The sequence below is a fragment of the Arachis ipaensis genome, chromosome B03 (assembly GCF_000816755.2).
Source record: "Arachis ipaensis cultivar K30076 chromosome B03, Araip1.1, whole genome shotgun sequence".
Lineage (NCBI taxonomy): Eukaryota > Viridiplantae > Streptophyta > Magnoliopsida > Fabales > Fabaceae > Arachis > Arachis ipaensis.
Window position 1 is genome coordinate 33,645,530 of NC_029787.2, and position 14,179 is coordinate 33,659,708.

A 14,179-nucleotide genomic window follows, 5' to 3' on the forward strand; every position below is an offset into this window, starting at 1 on the left:
ATTTATCATGCCCATACCGTGCACAAGTAGTACAAATCAACTGTAAACTCTCGTACTCCACTTCATAAGTCACACCCTCCACTATAATATGTTTGATTACAGGCAACTCAAGATTAATTTGAACACAAGCTCGGGCATATTTTCCTCTTTTTGCAACTTAGTAGCCAAATCTACTTTCACCGGAATCCCAATTGCAGAAGCAATTCGCAGCATTGCTTGTTCCTGGTAGCACCAAATTGGAAGTCCCGAGACTCGAATCCATACCAGCGTTGATCCAAAAGATTTTTCGCATGGCCTAAAATCCACATCCCATGGCTTTACTGCAACATAGTGACCGTCTATCAACCACGGGCCACCAAGAATGACTTTCTCACGATCCCCAGCAATATCAAATTTAACCAAAAAATATCCAAATCCCACATCCAACAAATCAAACCCTCATTTGATGCGCCATACTATCCGGAGCTTATGCATGAGAGCCGTGTAGCCATAATACTTATCCAGCACCTTGATCACGATGGCTTCCTTATAAGGTTCAGCTAGACAGCTCTTTGCCTCCTTGGTAAAACTGACACTTGGTGGACGAGAATCACCCTGCTTACCTGTCACCGTCGCGATACCATCCCCAGATAAAGACCCTACTAATACAAAGGCCTTAGACTTTTCTGCACCAATGACTTCATCTCTAAAAGAGACCTTGGATGGCTTTCCTAATCCCTCTCGAGAAGAACCCTCCTTAACACCGGATACACACCCACCCACGCTCTCCCCCTTATCTCTATAAATTATAATGTATAGTTAGTGAAGATTTTTTTTAAGTTTTTAATGCTAAAACTAATAACCTTAATAAATATCCTACCAAAGTCTTTTTTATTTTCATGTTTTAACTTTCAAGTCTTTCTCTATTCTAGCCATTATTTAGAGCAATTTATCATTTAACAAATAAAATCCTATCCATCCAATTAATACCTGCATTAAAGAACAATATATTCAAAACGAATTTCAAATTATGAAAATTATGCATCTTCTGGCTAAATTTTTTACATACGGTAATTTTAGTATGAAATAGGAAAATATTTGATTATTTTAATATTTTATACAAGTATAGTAATAGCATAAAATGACATTGGTATTTTATAATAAAAATATTTTTAGCACCAATTTACATTGGTGAAATATCCTCAAACCAATGGACAAGCTGAAACTATAAACAAAGTCATATTGGCCTGGTTAAAATGTCGAATACAAGACGTAAAAGGAGCATGGGTAGACGAACTTTCTCAAATCTTATGGGCATATCGGACAACTCCTCACTCCACAACAAGGAAGTCATTTTTTTGACTTGCTTACAGAATAGAAGCCATGATTCCCATAGAGATCGCTGAAGAATCTCCAAGGGTTATATTCTACAATAAAAGGGCCAATATCCAGCATAAAAGGAAGAGTTCGGCCTCCTCCCAGAAGTTCGAGAACAAGTTCGGATCAAAGAGGAAGCACTAAAGCAAAGGATGGCTCTGAAGTACAATCATAAAGTAATCAAAAGAACCTTTATCACGAACGATCTTATACTGATACAAAATGACATCAGGATTCAGAAGTCGGGCAACGAAAAGCTAGCTGCGAATTGGAAAGGACCCTATAAGATTGTTGAAGTCTTAGGGAAAGGTTAGTATAAGGTATCCGACTTACAAGGGATGGAACTCTCGAGGTCGTGGCACGCGTGTAACTTGAAGAAGTACTACAGTTAGATAGCGCACCTTGTTCCTTGATATACTCATTTTTCCCGACTTCATAATTTTTTTTCGAGAAGGATTTTTTCGGAAGGGGATTTAATGAGGCACCATAACACGGGCTAAGAGTAGTCAAAATCCTATTAGCCAATTTATGGAAAGGCATTTTTCATTTATCAATGATAAATCCACTTCATTCTTAAAAGTTTCCTATAAAAATGCATTAATTTAAGCTTGACAAACCGCAAAAATCATTATCCGACCTAGAATGGTCGGCAAGTTGAAGCGACGAGGTACAAATTAATATAAGAAGTTATGTAAACAATTTGTAAGATCAACCTCAAAATCAAGGTAGAATAAAAACGAAATGAAAAAGTAACTTGACAAAGTCCGATTACAGGAAGACGGAACTTACAAAGAAAAGCACTATACTGACCTACTTCACCGACATCATTTAACTTAGCAAAGAAACAGTATTAAAAAGTTGTCAAAACACGATTTACAACTAAACGGCTATATAGGCTAAGATCTAATTCGACAAAAAATAATTACTGAAAACCTATAATCATGATGAAAATGAAGAAAGGTTTTTTGATAAAAAAAAAAAACTAAAATTGTCAAAAAAAATACAACTAAAAAAGTGATCAAGGCTACAAGCTATTACAAAAAAAAAAATTGTTCTTAAAAGACTCACACATTGGGCCATTCAAACTGCTAAAGACGGAATTACAAAGGATTAAGTTGCTCTTCTGTGACAGTATCTTCAGCTTGGGTGGAAGGAGTCGGGTCATACTCAGAAATCGGCACAGCTGCGATGGGGCTAGTCGGAGAAGGAGGGAGCTCACCACTAATGACCTCATTCCCAGAGGGGACCTTGGGATTTTGGAAAATTTGATTGATCTCTGCATCCGAAATTTTTGGGTCGTGCAAATGAACCTCCTCATCATCCTCGGGAGCCAGGACGATCTTCTCGTCTACCACAATATTATCTTGGCTGATCAGGAAAAGGTTTGCCTCAGCAGCAATAACTTGAAACTAGGCCTTTAAATTTGCAAACATTTCATCCATTCCTTCAGCCACATATTCCTCGAGTTCTGCATATTTGTCCCGAACATTAGCCAGCTCATCCACTAGGTCGAGCCTCTCTCCGAAGATATGGGTGTAGCTCTCCTCCGCCTTCATTCTTAAATCCTTTGACATAGCCAAGGCTGTCTCTGCCTGTTTTGCCTTTGCCTGAGCTTTGCCCAAGTCGGACAACAATGTATCACTCTCCTCTTTAGGCTCCTTTTTTGTCTCCTCCAATGAAACCACCTCGACTTGGGTAGCCACCAAGGAGCTGTGAGTGGCGCTAAGGGAAGTTTTCTCCAACACTCTGGTCAAGGCTACACACACGCTTGCTGTTCGAATTCTACCTCGGGCCAGGAGCTGAAGATGGCTTTTGAGGGACACATCATCCATACTAATGTGGCTATGAGGGAGAATATGTTTTTCGCTCCATGCAAGCCCGTCAAAGCCCATGTTGTATATGCTTTCCCGCTCTCCAGTCTTTTACCTTTTGGGATTTTGTTCGGAGGAAGAAGGATGAGGACGGGCCACAACACTATCAGTGGCGGAGATAAAGAGAATTGGCCAAAACGGAGGGACGTGTATAACCTTCTGCGAAGCTGACGCACCCGAGTCTGACTTCGAGGGAGAAGACTGGGCAACAACGTCACCAGCTTCTTTTAGTTGTATGTCCCGAGCCATAACGTTCTTTCTGGTGGCCCGAAGTGTTTTAATGGCAGCCAACTTAGGAGCCATTTTTTTCTGCAAATAAAGACACATTAGCCGCCAACACAATTTTACAACAAGAATTTATAAGTAAAACTATAAAAGAAAGGATGGCTACCTAGTTCGGACTAGAGTTGACTGGGATCCCGTAAGAATTTTTTGGTGTCTAAATAGGGAGGCCAGCCCTAATACTCTTGAAATAAGCCAATTACACTCTTTTCGAGCTCATCTAAATCATTTACATTATACTTGGCTATTACTGGTCTCTCTTCCCAATACAATGAAAAAAGGGTTCATCGTTCTTGTCAATAAAGAAAGGTTGGGCATCCTCAACAGTTCGGATTAAAAAAATAATTTTTAAAATCGTGAAAAGACTCGTCAAAATAGAAAAAACTTTCCTCCCTTAAACAACTCAGAAAGAAACCTAACCTAATTTTTTAGAGCTAAAAGGTTTGGTATGCACAAAGAGATAGAAGAACACTTTCAGGGAAGGTCGGATATCCAATTCCCGACAAAGGAGTTGGTATATTTTCAGAAAAGTCCATGAGTTAGGGTGTAGTTGGGTAGGAGCAACGTTGCAAGTACAGAGGACATTAATCTCAAAGTCAGAAAAAGGAAACCTAATGTCTAGCTTAGTGAAAAGGCAATCATCATAAAAGAAAGGGCATTCCGACCTATCCAATGTTAGAAAACATACCCTCTCCTCGGGATCAGCTACCACTATCTCATAGTTCCGCTCATCTTTCTGGTTTTCATACAATCTATGGTGCCTCTGGAAGATTCCGACATACTTTCTATCAATAACAAGGACAGGAGTAAGAACAGAAATATCTACCCAGGTTAAGTGAGAGGGAACTTTGGTTAACATATTGTAAATTACAGAGCGAGACATTAAGGCTATACTTACAAATGCAACACACAAAGAAAAATCGTCACAACAAGTCGGAAAGTCGGACAATAGTCACAAAGAAGTCAGGTCATTATTAATGACACCAGCAATTAACAACAGTTCTCATAAAATCTCATAAACACAGCGAATCATCATCAAATTTTGAACACAGAAATGATATTGCTTCCAACCAAGCAAAAGCGATACCATTTGAGAATAATACAACCATATCAAAGTCCCTAGCAACAAATCCCAAGCAGCGAACAGTTTTCAAGAACAAACAAGAAGTGACAATACTAAAGGAAATACAAAACCCCATCACCAACAACATTTTAAATGACCATTCAAAATCTAAGGCAAATACAAGTACCCAGAGCAATTGTAATAGAACGAAAATGGATAAAAACACCAACCTTAATGAAATGCAGAAGTAAAGAGGCACGTCAAACAGCAAGAAACACGAACGTTTCTCTTTGAAAAAGCAAAACGAGAACTTTCAAAGGGTTCAAGATGAAGAAATATTGACTTAAAATGCAGTATAAAGCAAATAACAAAGGAAGAAGAGTGAAGGGGGTTTTTTGATGAAGGAAACAAGGCAAGGTGAGCGTTTTCAGTAACAGAAAAGAAAAAAGAGGAAAGAGATTAACTTTTTATGAACAAGGGGCAAAAACGACATTTTGCACCCCTCTTTAAAGCCACGTGCGAATTTTCAGAAAACTACCAGGTAACATTCGCCATGTTATTAAAGTGGCAACATTTCAAAATTTTGAAACATCTCGAGTACCCAACCTCTTGAAGGCGGCATACCCGACAATGGAGACTGGAGCCACAAATACTTGGATCCGACCTTATGAAAGCTCAAACTTAAGTAGGGGTACAGTTCATACCCTGACCCAAATGCAGTCCAGGCCCATTAAGGATAAAGGCCCCTCAAGGGTAGCCTCTTCCACTCACCCGACCTTCTAAGAGGATGAATGCGTTAAGGAGGTTCAGTTCCACTTATCTAAATAAGTAAGTGCCTCTCCAAATCTCTCATACTATTTCTATCTCTCCTAAAAGATAGACCCAACAAACTCTCAAGATAAAGAGAACGACTGTCCACCAATAAAAGTGGAACTCCTAAAAAAAGGTGATTATCTTTTTACTATAAATACACTGACACCCCTCAGGTATATTCAAGTTCCTATCTACTAAAAATTTGCTTAAAGCCTTTGTTAACTTAAGCATCGGAGTCTCTTGCAGGTACTACCCCTACCTTCTCACGACGAACTCGAACGGCGGCACCTCGGCATTAGAACAAGTTGGACGCTGCCTTAGAAGAAGTCTGGACCTCACGTTCAGACCCAAATTACCGTTTCAATAAATCGAACCGAGCTTTAGACAAGTTCAACTAGTATTTCAAGCATTCAACCCACAAAATTCTATAGTTGCAGCAGCATCTATTATAGAGAAAATTAGAAATATATTCCTGTAAAACTGACAACATTCCACAATTCCCACATAATTAGGCGACGTCTTTCATCATTCATCAAGAAAATCTAAATTCCAAGTGAGCTACATAAATGGCATAAATGACATCAACTAAATCTATATTTTTAACTCGTGAAAATTGATACAGCAATAAAGATAATGTTTAGTGATTCTATTAGTATATATAATTTTATTAACTTCCCGACTAAATTTTTATATTAAATAAAAATTTTTAATTAGATATTTACTAATCACTTTTATATATATGATTTAAAATAACAGAGAACTAATAACTTTTAAGAGCTTTTTTTCTTTATTTCTACGGTATCGAATTTAAGAGTAAAAAAAATTTACCGGAATGACTAATTTGGATCAATAGATATTTATGCTTGGGAAAGGGCCTTTTATGCTATGCTTGTAAAAACATGGCCGTTTATTTTTGTTTCATTTTGGTTGGAGGAATGGGCTAGAAGCCCAGACTAAAGAGGCCCAAAATACTACAAACATTTCCAACAAAGACAAGTGCCATGGCATCAAAGCTGATGTCAGTTGAATACCAAAAAAAAAAAAAGCTGATCTCAGTCACCACCATAGCCGGAGAGAGCTCCTAGACTGTGAGATCGCGATTGCTCTCAACCGCTCACTTTGCAGGCTGATCGGCTACCGTGTTTCTTTTCTTATGAACAAGCTTGAACAGCAGGAACCATTCTCTCCTTTTTAATTGATGAACTCTTCTCAGTAAGGTATTTATCTTTTCTTCCATAGGATTTGAGTTTGTGATCATTTTTATCCCCGTGTGGACCATGTTAAAATAAAAAAACTCAGGTCTAAAAACACATAAATTAAAGTTGAAGGGTATACATTTTTTTTATTTTTTTTTTCTGTACTCCATGTTATAGGTTGAGTTGGCGGAAGTAAGTAGTTTTGGTGAAGTTGTTACATTTTATTACAGGATTCTCAGTTCAGGCTAAAGTAGCTTAGTGTTGAGTAGCGTTATCAGTGATTGATCTGCGGGTGTACGTTAGCGTAAGATGCGCTTCGATTGAAACTCTCTTTGAACCGCTAATTTCATTCCAATTACAATGGCTCAGATTCCCAACCTGGATAATGCCCCCATCAATCTCATTTCAATCAGGTATACCTATTTTAAAAGTATTATTTGATAACAATTCTAAATTTTTAATTTATATGGTTATATTTCAGGGAACAATCCCAAAAGGAGCTCATCAACATCCTCAAGAACGTAATTGTTTCTCAATTCCCACCAATTTGTTTGTCCTTTTTTGGTTTTGAGTGCAATTCGTTGTGATGCACTCAAAAATCAAACTGACTTTGTAAATTGCTTGTGGTCGTTCTTGTTTTAGATTCAAGGGAAGAAGTGTTTGGTTATCGATCCGAAGCTAGGGGACTCTCTCTCTCTCATCATACAGACATCGTTACTCAAGGTAATTAAATTTTCTGTCTTTCGCTTCTATTCAATTTTTACACGGAACATATTTATTGTATTAGATTTCAGAAAAATCATTCTTGCCCATGGAAGATAGTTGGAATTTTTTTATAAGTAGTAGTTTGTTGTTTAGATGATTGGATAGTTTTATTGTATACTGAGAGGTTGTGTTGAACTGGTGAAATAGGAGCATGGAGTTGAATTACGGCATCTTTCAGCTGACCACATTCAAACTGACTGCACCAAAGTGGTCTACCTCGTGCGATCTCAGCCTAATTTGATGCGACATATATGTTCTAATATTCACCATGACGAATCGAAAGGACTACAAAGAGAATATCATGTTTATTTTGTTCCCCACCGCACTATTGTTTGTGAGAAAGTGTGTTTTCCCTTAACTTGAGTATGTTGTACTAGTATACTTGTCCTACCATACAAAATAATTATATTTTCTTGTGAACAGGTTCTTGAGGAAGAGAAATTACATAACATGGTTACAATCGAGGAGTATCCCTTGTATATTGTACCAATGGATGAGGATGTACTATCATTTGAGCTTGACCTTGCTTACAAAGTATGTTGTTGGATATTACCATTTCTGCTCTTCCTGATATATCTATTGAGTTAATTTGGTATTGTTGTCCCTATGAGTTATAATTTATCATCTTTGAAATTGTCTTCCATTTAATATTTGCTTTGAACAATTACTTATCCTTGTTTGCCTTCTCATCTATGGTAGGAGTGCCAAGTTGATGGTGATACAAGCTCGCTTTGGCATATCGCAAAAGCAATTCACAAACTTGAGGTTGTAGTTTTGAATACATAATGTTGTCAAATTTGTTAGCAGGGAAGTTTTGGACTCAGAACAATTATCATCAAACTGATAGGAGATAATCAAATACAAATAGAATTCCCTTTTTGATATAATATCATCGATCTGCTTGTCCTCTTTCTTAAAATTGTTTCGTTGTTGTATTTTATTATTTTATTTTGCAGTTCTCTTTTGGAGTGATACCAAATCTGAGGGCAAAAGGAAAAGCATCTATGCGTGTTGCAGACATCCTTAACCGAATGCAGGCTGAGGAACCAGTCAACTCATCTGACATAATCATGCTCTACTCTGTTTTTTTCCCTTTCTTTCTTCAAGATAACTGGCAACAGTAAAACAGCCAAAAGATACCCCATAAAGAATAAATCTCATACACACAGTGAGAGTTTTCAAAGCTTATTTAAATACGCCGTACAGTCCTCTGATTGTTTGATATTTGTATATAGATGGTTATGCCAGAGATAAACACACTAATCCTTTTAGATAGAGAGGTATGTCCTGCCGTTCCATTTACTGGATACAATTGACATCCTCAAAACTTATCACTGAAATTGGGTACACAATGAATGCAGGTGGATATGGTTACTCCTTTGTGTTCTCAATTAACATATGAAGGATTACTTGATGAGGCAAGTTAATGCAGAAGCAGCCTACATATTTATGAAAGGATACATATTGCATAGTATATTTTATTGCTTGTTATTTGATGATCGGTCTTTTCTCCTAAGAATATGAGAATATCTCCTAATCAAGTTTGGTCTGCTTAGTATATTCATTCCTTTCATTTCTTTCTGAATTTTAATATTGTAAGTATGAATACCAAAACTTTCCAATACCTGCTTTAGTTATTTGGATAAGTAGTTTTGGAGCATTATGTAGCCTTCATGGCTTATTCTGGTGCCATGATTTTGTTTTCAGAAATATATAATTTCAGCATATGGAAAGAGTTGAAATGTGGCTTACCTTTTTTCTATCTTATTGCATTTGTATACTGCAGTTTTTGAATATCAAGAATGGTTCTATAGAGCTTGATGTGTCTATTATGGGACTTCAGCAAGAGGGGAAAAAAAAACTAAAGTTCCACTTAATTCAACGTAGGTTACTTTTCTGACTTCCTCTTTTAGTTTCTACCTTCTATTAATGATGCAATGTTGATGGATGTTAACTCTCTTATCTATGAGGTTTGAGATGCTTTACTTGCATCATACCTGTTATCTTTTATTTACCATTTGCTCTTTATATATCTTGAAATTTGCTTTCCTGTCCTGTGTTAGTGACAAGCTCTTCAAGGAGATATGGGATCTCAACTTTGAAGTTGTTGTCCAGGTTAATTTTATATTTATCTTGACTAATCTCTCTCTCTCTCTCTCTCTTGAAAAGGTTATTTAGATAGACCATCTATGGTTCCCTTGTAGTTCTAGTTTCTTAGTTGCTGTCTGCAGTATTGCAGATTTTGCGTCAAAAAGCTACATCCATGAAGCAAGACTACACTGAGATGACGACTACTGTAAGTTGATGTCCTATACTTGGATGCTGCTTTTCCAATTAATTTTGCAAGAAAACAAAAACTATTTCAAAACCAAATTTTTATGTGAAATTATTTATCGAATCGACTGGAATCCTATTGCATACTTTACCTTGGAGATCAAATCCTTCAAGCTGTTCCAGTTGTATGCATGCTCATTAATGCAACCTAAGAATAATAAAATAGTTAACTGCATATGTTCAAGTATTTAAACTTTGAGAAGCCTAAACAAGTTTTTTTAACTATTTATATTAAGATGGATCGCCAAAGGCATTCTAAAATATTGCTTTCCATAATATCCAGTCACAATCAGTTTTTGAGTTGAAGGACTTCGTGAAAAAGCTGAACTCATTGCCAGAAATCACTGTAAGAACTTGTTCATTTTGACATTGACTTCATTAACTAGATTCTTAGAGTTATCAAAACATAATATGCTTGAAATTATTTTTTCAGAGACACATAAATCTCGCTCAGCATCTGACAACATTCACATCAAAGCCTTCATTTCTGGGGCAGCTTGATATGGAACATACAATTGTTGAGTCTCAGAGTTATGACATGTGAGTTGATGTTGCATGCAGACATCCTTAAAGTATTTGGATGGCATTTTATTGTCAATTAATCTGGTCAATGTTTGGAGTTTGCTAACTGGTGATGCATTATGCTTTAGAGATTTCTGCTTGTACATAGCTTATGTTTTTAAGATGTGAAACTTTAGTTGCTAATTTATGCAGATGCTTTGACTATATTGAAGAGCTGATCCACAAGCAGGAGCCTTTGACGACGGTCCTGCGCCTTCTAATCCTATTTTTCGTTACTAATTATGGGTTGCCAAAGAAGCATTTTGACTACTTAAGGCAAGCTTGAATGACCATGGATCTTTTCTTCTTTTACTTTCCTTTTCTTACTCTATAGAAACTAGGTTACTTGTAATATTTCTCCATTCTTGCTTGTCTGCATTATACCAAGAAATCTTATTTTGTGGTACTCATTGTTGTCTCATATGTTTGTAACTTCCATTTTTAGGAGAGAACTACTACATAGCTATGGATTTGAGCACATAACAACCCTAAATAATTTAGAGAAAGCTGGGCTCTTTAAAAAGCAGGTATCATGAACTAGTATTTTACTTGCAAGCTCAAATGGGTCTTTGGGATTTTTTAATTTTTTTTTATTATATTTGTGGACATATTTTTAACTAATGCTCATTTTGCATTTGATCCTCTTAGGAGTCAAGGAGCAACCAGCTTACCATAAAACGTGCTCTGCAGCTTGTGGTTGAAGACACTGATATAGCCAAGTAATTTTCTTCTAGATAATGTGATGCTTGGACACCTTTATTGTGTTTTTCCAATTTTGATTAGGAGGTTGATGCATGTTAGTGTAAAAGTGCTAGAAGCATTTTGACTCTTGCAACAATTGTCCCAGAAGTAATTGTCTTGCAAGTTGTTTTGACTTTACAATAACTACCCCTCAAGTCATGCATATAATGAGATGTGGTTTTGATTGGCAATGCAAAATATTTGACACCAATAGTATTTTAAAATTAATCTCTTTTGTTTAAGTTATACAGCCACATATTAGAAAGTTATGGATTCTTCTTTAGAAATGTGTTAATGAGTATGTATACAACACAACTAAAATAATTTCTTTTTGCGGTGGGATTTGGGGTAGGGCGATTGTTAGACATTATGAAATGGTAATAAATACGGAAATAAGCATCTCACTATCACCTCATTAAAGGTTAATTGTTGCAACATTGATGTTCCCAGAGTACGTGCTCTTTTTTTAATTTAATTTTTATTTATTTATTTATTACTACTTATTTTTAATTGCTCATCTTTTGTGGCTACACCACAAGTATTCCTCTGTTATATTCACTTCTCAGTAGCAATTACTAATGGTGTTAATGTTTCAATTTGTCTTAGTGTATATAGTACATGATATTTCTTGCAAAATCTTTCATGGGATTCATTTACATCATCATTACTTTATTAAAAAAATGCTGTTTTGCAATTATCTACTTGTTGCACTCTTGTATCCCTACTAATTTTTAAGTGATTTCCCTCCCATTACAGCCCTAATGATATCTCTTATGTCTTCTCTGGATATGCACCACTTAGCATTCGTCTGATCCAGCATGCCATTCGATCTGGATGGTAAGTTTGAAATTTCAATACTAAAGGCCCTCTTCATAGCTATTATTGAGCATGGAAATTAATTATTTATCTAACATGATCATATATAAAATTTAAAGACAAAAAGTTTATAGAGCTGCAAGTTTCATTTATAAGCAAGGTTCCAATGATGTTATTGTTATTATTAGTACATACTACTTTATAGTTGTGCTCTCTGTTGAGTTCCAATATTGTTTAGTTTCTTAACTTATTTCAAATTGGAAGACTATATTGTATTATTATAAATAGCAATTTCCATGCTAATCAAATTATCTTAGCCTTTAGTTCCAGATTTTCATTTAAACACAATACATTTATTCAAAAAGATAATTTGATTGTGAGCTTAGTTTTAAAGCAACTCATGCAATATTAAATGTGATAATTGGTCTCTCAGGCGACCTGTTGAAGAAATTTTGAAGCTGCTACCTGGACCTCACCTGGAAACAAAGAGGGTTAGTACTTATTAACTTTTCTAAATCATAATATCGGTGCATGCTATAATTAGCCAGCTGAAAATCTTATAACTGTTCCAGCAATATTTCACTTATCCTGTTCATATTAGTCATATCACTTGTATACTCCACTTACCTTAATCTCTCTTTCTATTTATACTTAAAGTTTGGCTTGCTTGGTTGCTTTTACAGGGTGCATTCTCAAATAGCCCATCATTTGACTCTTTATCAGAAATTTCAACCGGCATAGCCAAGTATGGGTTTACATCAATCTCCATAAATGCAATGCTTGTGCATTGATTTGACACTGCTAAAATATTTAGCAATAATAATATAACTAATAAGGTTCAGATGGATCCTATCTTTTATTCATCTACAATTTATTATTTGTTAAGGGTATCACTTAGTAGCAGAGGTGAGCTTTACTACCTGGGAAAATAAACCCTAAATGCAAGAAAGAATTCAATCGCTTTTCTGCCATTTCCTTTGTTTTTAGTTTACTGAAAGAGATAGCAGTTGGAACTTGGTGGTTCACATTTGAAATAGGAGTTTCAGAAATTGCAAAAGATTTTAGTCTTAAAGGAAGAAGTTTTATAACTTCTTTGATAACGTTTTTTTTCCTTCTGACCCGTTACATATTTCAGAGTATCTGATGGGAGGCGTGCCCTGTGCTTGTTGTCTTTGTTGGAGGTGTTACCTTTGCAGAGATTTCTGCTCTTCGGTTTCTCTGTTATCAGGTGTGGCAATTGTTTCTTTTTTCAAATTGCTTTTAACATGCTAACCAATACATTCTTCCTACTATTTAGATCCTGGTTTTGTAAACTTGGCTATTGATCCATAATGTAGCAGGTGAATGGACGTATTTGCTTAGTAAATTTGTGGCTTATCATGTCTTATCTTTTTGATGATGTGTACTAGAGGCATTATCTTTCTAGAATGGTGTATAGTGTGTCACATTAGGTGTGAATCTCTTCTTGTCATGAAATCGCTTGTTTCAAAAGGTTAAACTATTAGGTAGAGATACATAAATCGTCGCATCCAACACTTCTATTTGGTTCCTAAATCAAATTTATAATGTTGATTTTGCAGGAAGGCATGGCATATGATTTAATCATTGCAACGACAAAAATAGTCAATGGACAAACCTTGGTTGAGACATTTATGGAGAAGCTAGGTTGATCAATCATTGCAGTTCTTTTTTTTTTTTTCATTTTTTTAACTTTTATTTTTTATAAACTAAATTGTCTTTCCCGGCTTAGGGGGTGAGATTATGTTTGATGATGCCAAATGAAAGCTATATGCAGCCTAATCGAGTTCTTCTAGAGTGATGCTTAACCAATGTTTATTGATGTTGTAAAATAAGTGAGGCCTGGAATATGAGAGTTATTTTTATTTAGTTCTACTATCGTATATTTGCCTACTCTTATCTGGTTCTTTAATAGAATCTTGGTGCCTCTTCCATGGCTTAAGATTTCTAGAGATAGTAAAGTGTGATGAATTGTTAATTTAACTACATTTGAGAAGAACCTTAATTTGTATTCAAAAAAGTTAAAAAAAGAGACCCTACCATTAGCAATGATTACAAGATTTTAATTCGAAGTTCGTTAATGAATTGGAGTCCACCCTTGGTGGCTGGCTTTACTTGCAGTTACACTTTTTGCTTTCTAGGATGTTATCATTTAACATTTTCAAAACACTCCCTTTGTGATGTTTAATCATTTTCGTTCCATCATTTGCCACGCTATTGTGGTACCTACAACATGAAAGTGTCATGGTATATCTTTATAGTAAACATCTTAGTTTAAACATTCGTAATGATATATTTTGTACTCGCTTGTCAAAATATTTGTCTAAAGAACCAAAAAATATAGAAAATAAAAAACTGGTATT

The 14,179-nt window shown here is 35.7% G+C and overlaps 1 pseudogene; it reads left to right on the forward strand.

Annotated features, from left to right (window-relative positions):
- LOC107630178 lies at positions 6,397-13,770 on the forward strand (annotated as a pseudogene).